At 42.3% G+C, this 19,904-nt stretch overlaps 1 protein-coding gene and 1 pseudogene across 2 annotated transcripts in view; both read right to left on the bottom strand.

Moving 5' to 3' along the window:
- The window catches only part of RAB30 (RAB30, member RAS oncogene family), a 95,953-nt gene that overhangs the window by 40,095 nt on the left and 35,954 nt on the right, over window positions 1-19,904 (bottom strand). The gene's annotated exons all lie outside the window — the stretch shown is intronic.
- LOC138427274 (ER membrane protein complex subunit 5 pseudogene) lies at window positions 3,906-4,301 on the bottom strand (annotated as a pseudogene).

The following is a 19,904-nucleotide window of genomic DNA, read 5'->3' as shown; positions in this document are numbered from 1 at the left end:
GAGGCTTGCCAGGGGTTACATTTCCCAGACCTGGACTTCATGACAGTCAGTCATCAGTGAGTTCTGCTGCCCCCGCTCCAACCCTCAGCCCATCAAGCCCCAAGCTGGAGGGCTAACATCAAGGAACCTCTCATGTCCCCTTGCACTACTGAAGTATAACAACCAGACGTGTTTAACAAAAATGGGCAATTGATTTTATATCAAAAGTAGAGGGGATGGCAATGGGAGATCCAGTCCTTGTAACTGAACATCCTGTCATTCAGTTCCTTTAGACGCTATCAGATCTTATATATTCTTTAAAGCTAAGCAAGTCGATGTAAAGGAGGTTAGGAGGCAACATTTACGTATGCAGGCACGTTTATATTTTGCTTGTGTTCCAGTTTACGACACTGCTTTCCATTTTTAAGCAATTGACTTGGAAGAGCCACTGCACTGGCTTGATGCTCAGCACTGTGAGCTTCTTCGATAGAATGAAACCTTCATTTTCTCTGCTGTTTCACTGTGCCCCCTACTCTTCAGTTCTTGCCAAAATTTTTCACAACCCAGTAAAACAAAACCAACAAAAGTCCTGAAGAAGTGGGCTTGTAAAAGAAAAAGGCGATCAAAGGTCGGTTAGGACTCTCACCTCTCTATAATTCAAGTTTTTTGGGATCCATTCTGGAGTAGGGAAAGTTCATAATTTAAGCCTGAAAGCAAAGAAAATATACCCTCAAAGATCAGAGAAAAGGAATGATGTTTCCTTTTGAAGGGATCTTGATTTTTTTTAAGTTCACTTTTTAAAATCCAAATGGACAAACTCAAAAATCTTATTAATAATGTTAAAAAACTAAAATTCCTGATTTACAATTAAATAAATTATTTTCTCAGTAAAAAAAAAAAAAGTAAGGCCTAGATATTTTGGCATGAGTACTTAGAAGGAATACTAGCACTTCCCCACTTACTGAGGTGGGGAAGACTGAAAGAACAGGTTTAGACTACATCCAGAGTTCTCTTTCGGTCACATTAAATTTGCAACATTGCCTAGACATCTCTCTGGATAGGAATCTAGAGTTCCAGAGAAAGTCTGAGGATGCAGCTACAGATTTGAGGGTCATTAGCTAACGGATGTTATGGCAAGCCATCAGATTAAAACAGGACATCTACAGAGGGTGAATAAATAGAGAAGAGGCCAATTTCAGAACATGAGGCATATTATTATTTAGAGGTTGAAGACAGACAGAGATTTTCTTTTTAAGAGTTTGGTTTTTAAAAATATTTACTTAGTTGGCTGCACTGGGTCTCAGCTGTGGCACATGGGATCTCAGATCTTCGTAGAGGCATGGGAACTGTTAATTGCAGCACGTGGGATCTAGTTCCCTGACCAGGGATCGAACCCAGAGGCCCTGCACTGAGAGCAGAGTCCTAGCCCCTGGACCACAGGGAAGTCCTGAGAGAAGGAGACGTGAAGAGAGTCAAGGGAGGTATGAAGAGACCCAGGAAAGCAGAGTGTCAAAGAGAGATCAGCCTTGTCACATGCTGCTGAGAGAATAAGGAAGACCAAAACAAAGCAGTGGCCTTCAGCTTGGCAACATGAAGGTCACTGGATGGCACAGACAAGAATAGTCCCTGCGGAATAATGAGAAGAGATTAGAGTGAGGGGAGGTAGTCAAAGCCAAAACAAGAGACCATTGTTAAGTTTTATTGAGAAAGGGAATGCAGAAACTAAAAGATAGCTCAAGAGGGGAATAAGATCAACAGAGTTTTAAGTTAATGAATTTATCTTGTAACATTTGAGAAACAAAATTAGAAAACATTTTTCATTTGGGGGGGGCTGTTTTCAGGTAAGAAATATTCACTTCAGTTCAGTCGCTCAGTTGTGTCCAACTCTTTGGGACACCATGGACTGCAACACGCCAGGCCTCCCTGTCCATCACCGACTCCCAGAGTTTACTCAAACTCATGTCCATTGGGTCAGTGATGCCATCCAACCATTTCATCCTCTGTTGTCCCCTTAGAGCATACTTATTTGCTACTGAAAATTATCCAGTGATGGGTAATTTCACAATGGCAGAAAGAAGCGGCATAATTATAAGATCAAAGATCCATAAGACTTGGTCTTAAGACAGTTCATAATGTGCTCAAGGTAAAAGAATTGGTAGGAAGGGAGCTGGAATACCTTCCCGGGTCTGTTTGATTCATATATACATCCTTTTTTCCCCACACCATCAACAGTAATATAATAGAGTAGCATTTGCAAAAGACTCCAACTCCAGGCTCTGAATATCATCAGAACAGTTAGAAGGAATCTTAACTTGGGAGAATTAACACAAACACACACCCCCTTCTACATAAGCAAGCTCTGTTCATCATACAGAATCCTATGATTGCATTTTCACTCAAATGTCATTTATGTGTGTACATCTGACTACGGTCCTACCAGCCGTAGAATCTTCCTTGTTGTCCTTTTATGTACAGAGTGGCTTTGAGGAGGGGATGGGGACATTGAGATATATCACTGTGCAGAGTAAGGGGGAACAGGACAGGAAATAAACTCTCTAGTGGCTGCAATAAGGCAGTTAAAAATATTTTAAGAATGTCAGTTGTGTATTTACATTTAGCAAAAGTGAAGATGGAAATCAAGTTATATGATCGTTGTTTCTTTCCTCTTTACATAGCAATCTTTGGAAGGGAGTGGCTATGGCTATGCCAGGAAGTGGCCTCTTGTCATCTGTTTCCCACGCCCACTCCTGCTCTACCACGTGGATGCACAACTCCACCCCCTCAGCCCCATCGTTCTCTCACCTGGTTTCGCATTATCTGTTCTAGTTTACGTCTTCCTTCAGGGCAACACAGATGCCATCTCCCCCATGATGTCCTCCCTGATTCCTCCTTCTCTGAACCTTTACAGCACTAAGTACTAGTGAAGGGAAGTCGCTCAGTCGTGTCTGACTCTTCGCGACCCCATGGACTGCAGCCCACCAGGCTCCTCCATCCATGGGATTTTCCAGGCAAGAGCACTGGAGTGGGTTGACATTGCCTTCTCCAACTAATTCACTAGTTTAGTACGCAATAAAATAACAGAGGCTTTGAATAAGTTAAACTGGCTAGTAACAACTAATTAGTTTTCTTCAGTGATCACTGTTCTTCTACATAGGTAGGATAATTCATGGATAGTCTTTCTGGTCTATCTTCAACTATTCTTACACTACATAATCAATTAGGGACATCTTTTTACAGATATATGAAGAGAACACAGGTAGCTTTACGTAAGCTGAGTTTGTTAAATCTATTTGTTATGACAAGGGATTTCTGACACAAAACTTGCTCACTGCACACTGAACTCCGAAGAAGTGATGAAACAAGACAGCTGATGTTAGGAGGTATATGGGAGTGGGGTAGGGTGAGAAGTCACGGATAAGTTAAAAACTGGCAAGTATCTGCTGAAGCAGAGCCACTTTTTAGGGGGCATGAGAAAAACTGATAAGTCACCATTTTGGTCTCTTTAGAGAAATCCATTTGTGGTTAAGAACTTAAGACCATTTGCTACCATTCATGCTGTAAAATGCAGTAGTCACACTATTTCCAAAAGGATCCTGAAAACTGTAGTGCAAAAGAAATCCAAGAAAATAAATAATTATAAAACCATCAACATTTTTCAAAGAAATGTGCTCAAAACAGTGACTTTTACAAAAATGTGAATTTGTTTTAAATGAAAAAAGAATTCTCTCTATGAAAGATCAAAGACTCATTTCACAGATAACTTATACTGCATTAATGACTTGGTTAACAGTGTACAAATAAGGGTTGTGGACTTTTTTCATTAGGTCTGAGCAATCAATATAAATACTGATGGGGGAGTGTTTTGTATCCCAAACTCCAATATTCCAGCTTTGTGTCCTGTCCTATTATTATAATTTGTAAAAATCTTAACAACGCAGTCATTCAAGTTTTCGTAACTTCAATGATGTGTTAGAGGACAATGCATCTTGGTTTGAAGAATTTGTTGTATTCGAAGGCCGGAACAGTACTCAACCACGATGATTAAATACATAAAATGATGGGTGAGTCCTTAGTGTGTCAAATGTCTTATTTTTTAGTTCTGAAGTGGCATCCCTACCTTTAAACTCCCCTGCAATATGAACTATACCATAACAGGTAACTGCAAAGGCCAGGAGCGTCTGAAGAACCATATCTATTGGCAGTGATTCATCTTCCTTTTCTGTTAATCGCATATAAGAACGATGCTGCGCAGAGGAAAAGGCCGTGTGGGCTAGGGCAAAGAGGTCGATGCCCACCAGCCCCTTCCATAGCGACGGCACCATGACTCCAAAAGAGCAGCCCAACTTTAGCTCTTGATCACATTAAGCCTTTTTTTTTAATCAGAAAAAAGGTTTATTACAAGGGCCAACCAAGGAGAACAGATGGGCTTATGCTCAAAAAAAAAGTCATACATATATATGTATGCGACATTACTTTGCCAACAAAGGTCCATCTAGTCAAAGCTATGGTTTTTTCAGTAGTCATGTATGGATGTGAGAGTTGGACAATAAAGAAAACTGAACACTGAAGAACTGATGCTTTTGAACTGTGGTGTTGGAGAAGACTCTTGAGAGTCCCTAGGACAGCAAGGAGATCCAACCAGTCCATTCTAAAGGGGATCAGTCCTGAATATTCATTTGAAGGACTGATACTAAAGCTGAAACTCCAATACTTTGGCCACCTGATGCGAAGAACTGACTCACTAGAAAAGACTGGTGCTAGGAAAGATTGAAGGCAGGAGGAGAAGGGGACGACAGAGGATGAGATGGTTGGATGGCACCACCGGCTCAATATACATGATGAGTAAACTCTGGGAGTTGGTGATGGACAGGGAAGCCTGGTGTGCTGTGGTCCATGGGGTCACAAAAAATCAGACATGACTGAGCAACTGAACTGAACTGAACTGACTGGGTCACTTTGCTGTGCACCTGCAATTATCACAACATTATTAATCTGCTATACTCCAATATAAAATTAAAAGTTTAAATTAAAAAATAAAATAAAATAAGGAAAAATGAATAAAGAATGTCATTTTACACTGATAAATTCTCATTATCTTCGTCCATCATTAGACTATCTTTAAATGTATTAAAGCTAAAACTTTAAATGTATTAGAAGCTAAAACTTCTAGAAAATAAGAACTTTTATTGGAAGTAAAATGGGTTTTATTATAAAGCATATTTTATCTCCTAACTTTGTCCAGTGTTTCTTTACTCTGAAAATAAATAAGAAGGCAGAAAAAAAAAAAAGAACAACTTTTTTTTTATCATATTGTCTTTTTTTTTTTTCCATATTAAGTCTTAAAACTATTGTCTCATTCCAATATCAGAATGAGAGTACTTTTCAGTAGGAAACTCAGTGTGATGATTGGCCATTGTTACTTTGAGAGGCAGCTTAGTCATGGAAAGATCCAGATGGATTTGAGTTGAAACTGGCTCTGCTTCACCTCTGATAAGCTGAGTGAGCTTGGGCAAGTCTCTTTCCAAGCCTGGCTTCCCTCACAGACAATGGGAATAATACTACCTACCACTATGTATCCACACGGGCCTGTTCTTCTGCTAAAAACCCTGCAGCGGCTTCCCGTGGTTTTCAAAAATCAAATCCAAAACTCTTCAACCTGTCTACAACTTCCTCAGCCTCACTTCTCACCTACCTCACATGCCATACTCCAATGGCAATGAATTTCTTGGGATATTCCTCACCCCCAAGCTTTTGCTTTTTCGGTCCCTGCTGTTCTCACACTCTCAGCCCACCTGGCTCCAGCATCACTCCTGGAAGCCTTTCTGGATTTGTCAACTCCCATCCCTTCCCCACATAAACACACTGGGTTCTTGCTTGTGACCCTGACCACAGCTTAATCACTGTAGTCACCCCACTGTTTATTTATTTACAGGACCACCTATTCCATAAAACAAGGGTTCGCTGGGGGAAGGGCCTGGGCTTTATTCATCTCTGTATCCTCGGCACAAACACTGATGTCTGCTTCACCTTGCTGATGCCATTTCTTCATTGAGGAAATGGGAAGAATATCACCTATTTGAAAGGTCAGAATTAAGTTTAAATAGTCAATGGTTAGGGGACTTCCCTGGTGATCCAGGGCTTAAGAATCCACCTTCGAAGGCAGAGGACATGGGTTTGATTCCTGGTCAGGGAACTAAGATCCCTCCTACCTAGGAGAAACTAAGCCCACACCACGGCTGAAGAGTCTGCGTGCCGCAATGAAAGATCACGCATAACACGACAAACAGCCCATGTGCCGCAACTAAGACCTGATGCATCCAAATAAAGAAAGAAATGTTAAACACACACACACACACACACACACACAGAAACAAACAACAACAAAAACCAGAGCCTACCACAGGGTGTCAGACACAGAGCTGGCCTTCAGTACATTTGATTTATATTCTCAGCGTGTCCAGACTTTGCTCTCTTTTCCTGTTCTCTGTGTCCAGGCTCTTACACTGGTCCCGTGTCGTCCCTAAGTCCTCTCCCTGATCCCCATCCCTGAGCAGTGAGGGTCCCAAGCCCCGGACCTCTCTTGGGCTCCCACTCCTGCCGGTGCCTTTTGAACTCTAAGGCTGACTCAGCTAGGGCACCAATACAGTACTGCAAGTATCTCCTGAGTACGTCTGTGCAAGACAAGGATGTTCCAGATGCAGTGAGACTGGTACAATATGGACAAGGAGGTAGTGGGTAGAGAGGGCTTCACTTGTAGCTCAGTCGGTAAAGAATCTGCCTGCAATGCAGGAGACCCGGATTCAATTCCTAGGTCGGGAAGATCCCCTGGAGAAGGGAATGGCAACCCACTCCAGTATTCTTGCCTGGAGAATCCCACAGACAGAGCAGCCTGGAGGGCTGCAGTCCATGGGGTCGCAACACGACAAGAGTCGGGCACCACTTGATGACTAGACCACCACCACCACAGTGGGTAGAGAAGAGGTAGGGAGACAACGAGACAAAGGAAAGTCAGGCAATTCACGAAAGAAAAGTTTACATATCTCCAGGGGCAGCTTAGATGAAGTGGCACGTCCGGGGGACCTCAAAGGATGAACTTAAGCTGAGGGGCTGTTTCCAGAATTACTTGTGTTCCACAAAACACATTACTGAAGTGCTCTTGCTCCTCAGATGAAACATAAAATAAACTCAGGAAACGTTGCTACTACACACCCCTCTCGAAGTCACAAGGCACAGCAGCGAGATGCTGACAGGTCTTGAAGGGACCCTATTTAACTTTGTTTAATCTAGCATCCCACATTTGTTTGGTCACGAGTTCTTAATTTCCTTCCCCCGCCCCAGGATGATATTTATAGCTTCTTGAGGATCACACTTCAAGAAACACGAAATCAGGGACTTCCCTGGTGGTGCAGTAGCTAAGACTCGGAGTTCCCAAGGCAGGGGGCATAGGTTCTATCCCTGGTCAGGGAACTAGATCCCTCAAGCTGCAACTAAGGGTTTGCAGACCACAACTAAAGACCCCGAATGTTGCAACGAAGATGGAAGATCCCATGTGCCGCAACTAAGGCCTGGCACAGCCAAACGTGTATATATATTCATATATAAAGAAACAACATGTTAAATCCTTTCAAAGTTATATATTTGCATTTTTAATAGGACCTCTCAGAAATAATATCTTAACATCAGATTTTTTTTTAATAACATAATCATCAATTTAAAAAATCCTCCTGGCATCACATCCAAAGGAAAACATAATGGAAGACCATGCAGAGCTGAGTGAATAGCTGTCAAGACAGGATGAACTGCCTCCCTTCCCTAGTTGGAGCGGGGCGTGGTTGGGGCCTTTCTCTCAAGGGAGGGAAACTCAGCATCTGTGAGTGAGTCCCTTCCTTCTTTGGTAGGATGTTTACGCCCTTACAGCGGCCCTCCCACCCTCTCTGACCTGCTGACTGGCTAAAAAACACCAGACTTGAAAGCAAAGGGAGCAACGTTGCATAACAACAAGCCGACAACATGTTCTACTCCTTAATATTTAGCAAACTGTCACGCCTGTAAGAGGCAAGAAGGAAAGGGTCATTGTCCACTTCCTGTCCCCACCCTGGAAGCACAGTGCTCCAAGACCCAGTCTGGGGGTTAACACACATTTACTGGGAACCAGACGCTGCTCATGGTACAGAGGAAAACAAGATCTACTTCCTAGTCTCAGGCCCTACTTCCCAGGCCAGCAAGGAAGATGAAAACAAATAGCAATGCAGCACTCGGAGGCAAACAATGCCAGAATAAGAGGCGAGGACAAAAATGCCTGCAAGGCATAATGCAGGGACTCCGTAACCTTGCCTGGGCTTAAGGTTGGAACAGAGGCGTGTTAAAACAAGGACATTCCTCTTAGTTCTTGAAGATTGGAAAGGGGTTTTCCAGGCAAATAGATCAGGTTTTCCAGGGAAATAGATCAATCATCTATAAAGAAATAAAAAAGGGTTCCAGTTTGAGTAGAAGAGGGTTGGACAGAGCAAAAATAAATAAATAAATAATAGAGGGAAAAAAATTAAAAAGCAGTTGATCTTTCTGACAGGCTGGCATACTGAACAGACGCCTCTACTTTCACCAACTCCTGCTTTTTCCTTAATAACAAAACCACTCAGGAGACTTGTCTGGTGGCCCAGTGGTTAAGAATCCACCTTCCATTGCAGGGGATGTGGTTTTGATACTTGGTCGGGCAAAGAAGATCCCATACGCTGTGGGGCAACTAACCTACAACTAGAGAAGCCCCCACGTGCCACCACTAGAGAAAGCGTGGGCACGGCAATGAAGACCTACCACAGCCAAAAACAGAGTTTAGGACAGGGAACGTGGAGAGAAGATGATGATGTAAAATTGGGGAAGCTTGGGATACAATGATTAACTAGTAACAGACTTAGCAGACTTAAGAAATCTGAATCTTAAATCAGATGCAAGGAAAGCTGAGAATTCGACTGACTTAAACCACAGAATCCTTACCGGGCCCAAGACTAGCCATACTGGGTGCTCCTGAAAAGAAGCACTCAGACACTCTCAGTCGTGTCTGACTCTGAGACCCCATGGACTAATGCCTGTCAGGCTCCTCTGTCCATGGAATTCTCCAGGCAAGAATACTGGAGTGGGTTGCAATGCCCTCCTCCAGGGGACCTAGAGCAGGGGAGCAGGATGCTAAAGTAAGGACCACAGGGAAAGCAGTTTGAAAAGAGGTTAGAGCCCTAGACAACCCCCTTACTGACAGAATTCAGGATGCTTTGTCTCCTCTTTCTCTCCAAGAAAAAGAACTGCAAAAGGCAAAATGGCTGTCTGAGGAGGCCTTACAAATAGCTGAGGAAAGAAGAGAAGTGAGAGACAAAGGAAAAAAGGAAAGATACACCTATTTGAATGCAGAGTTCCAAAGAATAGCAAGGGGAGATAAGGCCTTCCTCAGTGATCAATGCAAAGAAATAGAGGAAAACAATAGAATGGGAAAGACTAGAGCTGTCTTCAAGAAAATTAGAAATACCAAGGGAACATTTCATGCAAAGACGGGCACAATAAAGGACAGAAATGGTATGGACCTAACAGAAGCAGAAGATATTAAGAAGAGGTGGCAAAAATACACAGAAGAACTATACAAAAAAGATCTTCATGACCCAGATAATCAAGCTGGCATGATCACTCACCTAGAGCCAGACATCCTGGAATGCAAAGTCAAGTGGGCATTAGGAAGCATCACTACGGACAAAGCTAGTGGAGGTGATGGAATTCCAGCTGAGCTATTTCAAATCCTAAAAGATGATGCTGTGAAAGTGCTGCACTCAATATGCCAGCAAATTTGGAAAACTCAGCAATGGCCACAGGACTGGAAAAGGTCAGTTTTCATTCCAATCCCAAAGAAAGGCAATACCAAAGAATGCTCAAGCTACTGCACAATTGCACTCATCTCACATGCTACTAAAGTAATGCTCAAACTTCTCCAAGCTAGGCTTCAACAGTACGTGAACCATGATCTTTCAGATATTCAAGCTGGATTTAGAAAAGGCAGAGAAACCAGAGATCAAATTGCCAACATCCATTATATCACTGAAAAAGCAAGAGAATTCCAGAAAAACATCTACTTCTGCTTTATTGACTATGCCAAAGCCTTTGACTGTGTGGATCACAACAAACTGTGGAAAATTCTTCAAGAGATGGGAATATCAGACCACCTGACCTGCCTCCTGCGAAACCCGTATGCAGGTCAAGAAGCAACAGTTAGAACTGGACATGGAATAACAGACTGGTTCCAAATTGGGAAAGGGGTATGTCAAGGCTGTATATTGTCACTCTGCTTATTTAACTTATATGCAGAATACATCATGAGAATTGCCAGGCTGGATGAAGCACAAGCTGGAATCAAGATTACTGGGAGAAATATCAATAACCTCAGATATGCAGATGACACCACCCTTAAAAGAGCCTTCTGATGAAAGTGAAAGAGGAGAGTGAAAAAGTTGGCTTAAAGTTCAACATTCAGAAAACTAAGATCATGACATCCAGTCCCATCACTTCATGGCAAATAGATGGGAAAACAATGAAAACAGTGTCAGACTTTATTTTTTGGAGCTCCAAAATCACTGCAGATGGTGACTGCAGCTGTGAAATTAAAAGACACTTGCTCCTTGGAAGAAAAGCTATGACCAACCTAGATAGCATATTAAAAAGCAGAGAAATTACTTCGCCAACAAAGTTCATCTAGTCAAAACGATGGTTTTTCCCAGTAGTCATGTATGGATGTGAGAGTTGGACCATAAAGAAGGCTGAGCGCCAAAGAATTGATGCTTTTGAACTGTGGTGTTGGAGAAGACTCTTGAGAGTCCCTTGGACTGCAAGGAGAGCCAACCAGTCCATCCTAAAGGAAATCAGTCCTGAATATTCATTGGAAGGACTGATGCTGAAGCTGAAACTCCAATGCTTTGGCCACCTGATGCAAAGAGCTGACCCATTGGAAAAGACCCTAATGCTGGGAAAGATTGATAGTGGGAGAAGAAGGGGATGACAGAGGATGAGATGGTTGGATAGCATCATTGACCGATGGACATGAGTTTGAGCAAGCTCCAGGGAGGTGGTGGACAGGTAAGACTGGCATGCTGCAGTCTATGGGGTCACAAAGAGTCGGACACAACTGAGCAACTGAACTGAACAGAGGACTTCCCTGATGGCTCAGATGGTAAAGAATCCGCCTGCAATGCAGCAGACCTGCATTTGATCCCTGGGCTGAGAAGATCCCCAGGAGCAGGGCCTGGCCACCCACTCCAGGACTCTTGCCTGGAGACTCCCCATGGACAGAGGAGCCTGGCAGGCTATCGTCCATGGGGTCACAAAGAGTCGGACACAACTGAGCAACTAAGCATAGCACAGCACAGTCTCTAGAAAGCATAAAAGAGAAACGTCTAGTACTTGCTGTGAAATAGTCTAAGGAAGGGGGTGGGGGATATAGATGAAAAGAAAGTGTTCATGAAGGGATCATTTGTGAACCTGGATAGTGGGAACATGGAGGTTTATTGCACTATTCTCTCCACTTTTGTCAATCTTTGAAATTTTCCATAGTAAAAAGCAAGAGTGTCTCTGGCGCAGGAGTACCAGCACGGCTGAAGGCGAACAGAAAAAGTCAGGGCACTGTATCTACTGACGGTGAAATGTCAGAGGAGAGGCTCTCGTACGCTCTCTCCTGTTGACTGCCATAATGTTGTCAGGTGGCCCACACTCTGCAAGAGGATGAAAGACTCCTCCAGGTGAACAGAGCAGAAGGAAAACCAGAAGACGCTGCTCCAGAGGCTCCCAGGAGACAGCCCTCCCAGATCAAGCTACAGGGAGGCTCAGAGCTAATGATCTCCATCCCATATTCGCTTTCCTGACAGCTTTTTTTTTTTTTTGGACAGTTTTATTAAGACATAACTCACAACTCAGTTCACCCTTTTAAAAAGTATACAATTAAATGGTGTTTAGTAGTATAACCATCATCACTGAGTGGTTTATTAAGCTAGAATATTAAGCTTTATTAAGATGTAACTCGATTCCATCTTTTAAATTAATTTATTTATTTTAATTGGAAGCTAATTACTTTACAATAATGTGGTGTTTTTTGGCATACATCGACATGAATCAGCCACAGTTGCCCATGTGTCCCCCATCCTGATCAATTCAGTTTTTAAAGTGTACAATTCAGTGGTGTTTAGTATATACACAGAGTTGTACAACCATCACCACAATCAATTTCAGAATATTTTCATCACCCCAAAGAAAATGCTATGCCCATTAACAGTCATCCCATTCTCCAGCCCCAGGCAACTACTGATCTATTTTCTGTCTCTATGAATTTGCTTATTCTGGACATTTCGTTAAAATGAAATCATACACCATGTGGTACTTTGTGAGTGGCTTCGTTCATTTACCACAATGTCAAGGTCTTGAGAGCTCTTTTTAAATTCCCCTGTCCTGCCCTTAATCAGAAGCAACACAGCGAAAGATCACATTTCAGTGACATACTGGGAATGCCTCTAATGAAGATACAGACCACAGCAAACACACAAAAACAAGCTGAAGGAAACAGCTACTTTTGGAGGGGGATAGGGAGGTGGGGTGGAGAATACCATTAATATTTTCACAAAAAATGAAATAAAACTGTGCCTATGAAACAAAAATAGGATACTATTAAAACCCTAAGAGAACAACCACCAAAAAGAGCTCTCAGAAATTGACAATTTAATAGCAGAAATTTTAAAAATTCAACTAAAGGATTGAAAGATAAAGTTGAGGAGATCTCCTTGAGAGCAAAATCGAAAGACAAAAATATGGAAAAAAGGAGGGAGAATATTTGTAACAATGTTCCAGAGAACCAATACAGGGGTTCAATGTCTGAACAAGAGAAGTTTCCAAGAAAGAAAAAAACAGAAAAAAAGACAAAACAATGAAGTCAGTACAGTAATGCTCAACAGCATCAATGAAAGCAAGATGATGATGGAGCAATGACTTAGGAATTCTGAAGGAAAATTATTTCCAACTTAGAATGAAATCTAAGAACCCAAACTATTGATCAAGTGTGAGAACAGAACTTTTTAAAAATTTTTCAGGTATTTAAGATCTGAGAAATTCACATTCCAATGAACATTTTCTTAAGAAGTTCCTGTAGATGTCCTTCACCAAGCTGTATTCAAGAAAGAGGATCTAGTAGAGACAGGCAACAGAGACTCCCGAGAAGACCACATGTAGAAGCCAACCAGACTAGCGAAGCGCAACCCAAGTAGTGAGCGTGTTGAAGACAGCCATAACCAACAGCCCCACGGCCATTAAACTCTCTTTGCTTCTGTTAACCCAAATACTTAAAATTATTTTTATACAATTTTCAAACATACTCAGAAGTAAGCCCCTGACACCCAATCACCCAGATTCAATAATTATCAATACTTTGGCCTATTACTCAATCGATCTTCTTGCTTTCTGTTTTTTCTTGAAGTATTCTAAAACCTTGTTTCCACATCGTATCATCTCACCTCTGTATACTTCAGAATCCATCTCTACACTACCCATTTTTTAACACCACATTACTATTAAGGCACCTAGAAAAAATAACGATACTCCCTTGATATTGGTCCATAACAAAACATCCCCCGCATCTCAAAAATGCCTTTTTTAAATTAGGCTGTTACAGGCTCAATTGTATTCCCCTCAAAAAAAAATTGTATATGTTGAATCCATGTGCTCTGGTATACCTCAGAATGTGACTGTAACTGGGGATAGGGGTTTTAAAGAGGTAACTAAGTTAACATAAGGCCTTTAGGCTCCTTATTACCAAATTTAGACTTAAATTGAAGAAAGCAGGGAAAACCGCTAGACCATTCAGGTATGACCTAAATCAAATCCCTTATGTTTATACAGTGGAAGTGAGAAATAGATTTAAGGGCCTAGATCTGATAGATAGAGTGCCTGATGAACTATGGAATGAGGTTTGTGACATTGCACAGGAGACAGGGATCAAGACCATCCCCATGGAAAAGAAATGCAAAAAAGCAAAATGGCTGTCTGGGGAGGCCTTACAAATAGCTGTGAAAAGAAGAGAAGCAAAAAGCCAGGAGAAAAGGAAAGATATAAGCATCTGAATGCAGAGTTCCAAAGAATAGCAAGAAGAGATAAGAAAGCCTTCTTCAGTGATTAATGCAAAGAAATAGAGGAAAAAAACAGAATGGGAAAAACTAGAGATCCCTTCAAGAATATTAGAGATACCAAGGGAACATTTCATGCAAAGATGGGCTTGATAAAGGACAGAAATGGTCTGGACCTAACAGAAGCAGAAGATATTAAGAAGAGATGGCAAGAATACACAGAAGAACTGTACAAAAAAGATTTTCACGACCTGGATAATCATGATGGTGTGATCACTCATCTAAAGCTAGACATCCTGGAATGTGAAGTCAACTGGGCCTTAGAAAGCATCACTACAAACAAAGCTAGTGGAGGTGATGGAATTCCAGTTGAACTGTTTCAAATCCTGGAAGATGATGCTGTGAAAGTGCTGTGCTCAATATGCCAGCAAATTTGGAAAACTCAGTAGTGGCCACAGGACTGGAAAAGGTCAGTTTTCATTCCAATCCAAAGAAAGGCAATGCCAAAGAATGCTCAAACTACTGCACAATTGCACTCATCTCACACGCTAGTAAAGTAGTGCTCAAAATTCTCCAAGCCAGGCTTCAGCAATACGTGAACCGTGAACTTCCTGATGTTCAAGCTGGTTTTAGAAGAGGCAGAGGAACCAGAGATCAAATTGCCAGCATCCGCTGGATCATGGAAAAAGCAAGAGAGTTCCAGGAAAACATCTACTTCTGCTTTATTGACTATGCCAAAGCCTTTGATTGTGTGGATCACAATAAACTGTGGAAAATTCTGAAAGAGATGGGAATACCAGACCACCTGACCTGCCTCTTGAGAAATCTGTATGCAGGTCAGGAAGCAACAGTTAGAACTGGACATGGAACAACAGACTGGTTCCAAATAGGAAAAGGAGTACGTCAAGGGTGTATATTGTCACCCTGCTTATTCAACTTCTATGCAGAGTACATCATGAGAAACGCTGGACTGGAAGAAACACAAGCTGGAATCCCGATTGCCGGAAGAAATATCAATAACCTCAGATATGCAGATGACACCACCCTTATGGCAGAAAGTAAAGAGGAACTAAAAAGCCTCTTGATGAAAGTGAAAGAGGAGAGTGAAAAAGTTGGCTTAAAGCTCAACATTCAGAAAACGAAGATCGTGGCATCCGGTCCCATCACTTCATGGGAAATAGATGGGGAAACAGTGGAAACAGTGTCAGACTTTATTTTTGGGGGCTCCAAAATCACTGCAGATGGCGACTGCAGCCATGAAATTAAAAGACGCTTACTCCTTGGAAGGAAAGTTATGACCAACCTAGATAGCATATTAAAAAGCAGAGACATTACTTTGCCGACTAAGGTCCGTCTAGTCAAGGCTATGGTCTTTCCAGTAGTCATGTATGGATGTGAGAGTTGGACTGTGAAGAAGGCTGAGCGCCAAAGAATTGATGCTTTTGAACTGTGGTGTTGGAGAAGACTCTTGAGAGTCCCTTGGACTGCAAGGACATCCAACCAGTCCATTCTGAAGGAGATCAGCCCTGGGATTTCTTTGGAAGGAATGATGCTAGAGCTGAAACTCCAGTACTTTGGCCACCTCATGTGAAGAGTTGACTCATTGGAAAAGACTCTGATGCTGGGAGGGATTGGGGGCAGGAGAAGGGGACGACCCAGGATGAGATGGCTGGATGGCATCACTGACTCGATGGACTCAAGTCTGAGTGAACTCCGGGAGTTGGTGATGGACAGGGAGGCTTGGCGTGCTGCGATTCATGGGGTCACAAAGAGTCGGACATGACTGAGCGACTGAATTGAACTGAACTATTTCAACCTGACTAAAGTCCTTAAGAGAAGAAAGGAGACTAATGGAAAAGAACATGAATACGTATAACTGAATCACTTTGCTGTATGGCAGAAATTAACACTGCACTGTAAAACAACCATGTATCAATAAAATAAATTAGAAGCAGGAGGAGGAAGATAAGGAGAAGAAGAAGAGGAAAGGAGATTAGAACCTATGGAGAGAAACCAGTGCCAAGTGTGTGCCGAGGGTCCACCGTGTGAAGAGGCAGGAACAGGGTAGGCATGGCCAGCCAGGGGGAGAGGCTGCAGAGGAAATTAACCACTGGTACCTTGATCTTGGGCCTCCAACTGCCAGAACTGTGAGAAAATTAATTTCTGCTGTTTAAGCTAGCCAGTCTCTGATATTTTGTTATGACAGTCGTAGCCAACAATTCCACATTTGGTTCTGATTCTTCACTCATATTATTTTTTCATGCTTTTGACTTGTTACAGAAGCCAAGTAAGTTGTCCAACACTCTGAATTCATCTGTTTGCTTCCTTAGAGTATAATTTGTCATCCTTTCCCCTCTTTCTAATAAACCAAAGTTAGTTAGAAGAGAGAAAACCCTGAGTTCTCATCACAAGAGAAAAATTCTTTTTCTATTTCTTTAATGTTATACTTATATGTGATGATGGATATTCATGAAACTTATGATGATAATCACTTCATGGTGAATGTAAATCATTTCATTATGCCGTATCCACTGAACCTATACAGGGTTGAGTGAAGTAGCTCAGTTGTGTCTGACTCTTTGCGACCCCATGGACTGTAGCCTACCAGGCTCCTCAGTCCACGGAATTTACCAGGCAAGAGTACTGGAGTGGGTTGCCATTTCCTTCTCCAGGGGATCTTTCCAACCCAGGGATCGAACCCGGGTCTCCCGCATTGCAGGCAGATGCTTTACCCTCTGAGCCACCAGGAGTTATATCTTAATAATACTGGAAGAAAAAAGGAAATTTGCAAAAATGTAAACAAAATATTCCTGCTAATTCCTTTTTGTTTTGGAAAATATCGTTTTTATTCATGTTAAGAACTGATTCAATTTGTTATTATTATTATTTTAAAGTGCATTAGTAAATTTGAAAAAAAAACAAGTTAGCTCTAGAGGCCTGATTGACTTAGAGGTCAACTTTAAGGTAAGACTGTTCTATAGGTGGTACTGCATCCTCTCTTCAACCTGACAAAGAATGATTTGGTAAACTGGATTCAGACTTTTTCTGGCAATACTGGCCTTATCCATGAGCTAGTGAAGTACCTGCTCATCCCTTCCACGCTGTCCATCTGAGTTAGCTGAGGGCATTCCCTGCTTCCCACAGAACAGTTTTGCTTTGACCTACTTGCTGAGAACGGAGGTAGGCCACAGAGAAATCAGAAGTAGAAAAGACATGGCAGACCATTCTCTGTGACCATATCCTACCAGATGTCTGATGTCTGACCCACGCGAAGCCCCAGTAGTGGTCAGCCTTATATTTCCTAGGAGTCAGTCACAACCCTGCCCACTGACTTTCCCATCAAGACCTTGTATAACCCTCAGGGAAGCTAATGCCAGACTATGAACCTGAGTTCATTCAGTTCATTTTTAGATCTAACAGTGGTGTTCCCCCTTTTAAACAAAGTTTGCTAGATTTGTGCTTGCTCCTTTATTTTAAAAAACTAAACAGTGTATAGTTTTAGAAAAACAGACATGATTTTGGGACAGAGGGTATACCAGTAGCTTCTCAGGGATCAGTAATGTTCAATTCGATAAATTGGATGGTGGATACACAATTTTCACTTTATTGTTCTTTACCTGTAAATATATATTGAAAGCATTCTTTGGTATTTATGAAAGGTTTCGTATGAATTCTTTTTTTGTGAGCAGTCCACCGTGGCTAGAATAGTGAGTCTGAAGAGTAGAGTGAAAGGCAAGTTTAGAGAACAAACTTATGGTTACCAGAGGGGAGAGACAGGGAGAAGGACTAGTTACCGGAATTTGGGATCAACATGTACACACTGCTATATTTAAAATGGATAACCAACAAGGTCCTACTATATAGCACAGGGAACTCTGCTCAATGTTATATGGCAGCCTGGATGGGAGGGGAGTTTGGGGGAGAATGGATACATGTATACGCATGGCTGAGTCCCTTCACCGTGCACCTGAAACTATGACAACATTGTTAATCGGCTACAGTAGTAGTTCTATTAGTTGCTCAGTCGTGTCCGACTCTTTGTGACCCCATGGATGTTGACTGTAGCCCACAAAGGTCTGTCCATGAGATTCCCCAGGCAAACATACTGGAATGCGTTGCCATGTCCTTCTCCAGTTAATCGGCTATACTCCAATATAAAATTAAAAAAAAAAAAAGACTCCAGTGAAAGGAGAAAAGACTAGAAATGGAGCTAACTCTGTAGGCAAATGGGAGTCTCAGTGATGCTCTCTTGGGAGGATCATCAAGGATATTTAAACCCAAGGTCCATTAAAATGGCTTTCTCACAATCTATCCATGGAGAAGGACAGGGAAAAAAAAAATTTTTTTTCTACTAAGTTACCTGAAGAAGAAATATCCAACATTGTAAGCTTCTCACAGAGAGACATGTAATATGGTTTCGAAGTATTTTTCCAATGAAAGGAAATCCAGCTTGCCCTAGGAAACACATTTACCTTGAATTCTTAAAAGACACAGAGCTGAGACAGAGGCAGAACAAAGGTTTTAGATGACAGACCTGGGAAATATCTTGGTAGGCTGAGTGACAGGTCAAAACTAGCCAAATTTATCTCAGCATCTACCATCTACCGAGAACATAGGATATGCCAAGAGCTTAACAGAGTTTATCTCGTTTAATCCTCACAACCTCACTGGGAAGCTGAGACCCAGGGAAGTCACTTGTTCAAGGTCACAAAGCAACTCAATTAGCAACCTAGTTTGCTAGGCTGAACCTAGGTTTTCAGATTTAAGTTTCAACCTCAAATAAGATTTCTTCAGCTGCCAGAAATTAACATTCAAAACCAGAATCTTCTTTACTCTCACGCCATCTCTCACCCTCAGAGAAGTGCCATTCAACCCCAATCCCTGGGGCATATGAGGGTATCAGCACCTTAGAAAAAGGATTTGACCAGACTGATTTCATTCATTAAACACTTGGGGATCCTCTGACAGCTACCAAGAAACATTTATCTGCTCTCAAGGGCAAGTTAGTCTTCAGGAGTAAGCTCCAAGAGGGTTCTCTGGGCCACTCGCTCCCAGCTTACCTTTGTCTACCTCCCCATCAGTACTTGAAGACTTTGCAGAGGTCAAGTTCTGCCATTGTAGATGGGGATCCCTTATCACAAAGACTGCCGAGCAAGACCCCTTAGCCAGCCTATTCCCCACCTGCAATTTTCTCTCATCCTTGGGGCCGCCAAGATCTGATGGGTGTGCGTAGCCGAGAGAACAGCACAACCAGCCCTAGGGCAGAGTCATAGCGAACGGAGCAGTCCCGAAAGACAGCCAGAGAATTTTAATGAAAACCAGAAAACTCCTGGCCGCTGAGTCCAGCTACAGCCCAGGCCTGCCAGCCCCTCCCCCTGCGGCTGAGAATCCCTGAGCAAGCTTCATTCCCAAGAGCAGGGAAGAAGATCCCTTTCGTATTCAGCAATGCCTTCCACGGTGGCCACTTTCCAGGGTCATTTAGGTGAGCGGCAAGGCACAGGCTAATTGCAGCAGGACCCGGGGACCCGGAGAAGCACAGGGTGTGGCAGCAGCAGGTCTGAGCCAAGAGATTATGAAACAGTCATTTGAACAAAATAAATAAATAAAAGCCTCTTTCCTTCTGCCAAAGCTGTCTGAACACAGCTGCATACAAGGCTAGCGAGGAATCTTAACAAGCTTAAAGGGACCGTATTTCAGATACTGGGGAACCAAAGGGGAAGAAAGGGATATTTTCATTTGACTATGAATTTGACTATGAATTCCATTTGACTATGATTCCGCCTTGACTAA

Source organism: Ovis canadensis, chromosome 21 (assembly GCF_042477335.2).
Source record: "Ovis canadensis isolate MfBH-ARS-UI-01 breed Bighorn chromosome 21, ARS-UI_OviCan_v2, whole genome shotgun sequence".
Classification (NCBI taxonomy): domain Eukaryota; kingdom Metazoa; phylum Chordata; class Mammalia; order Artiodactyla; family Bovidae; genus Ovis; species Ovis canadensis.
This window is presented reverse-complemented; position numbering and strand designations above follow the sequence as displayed.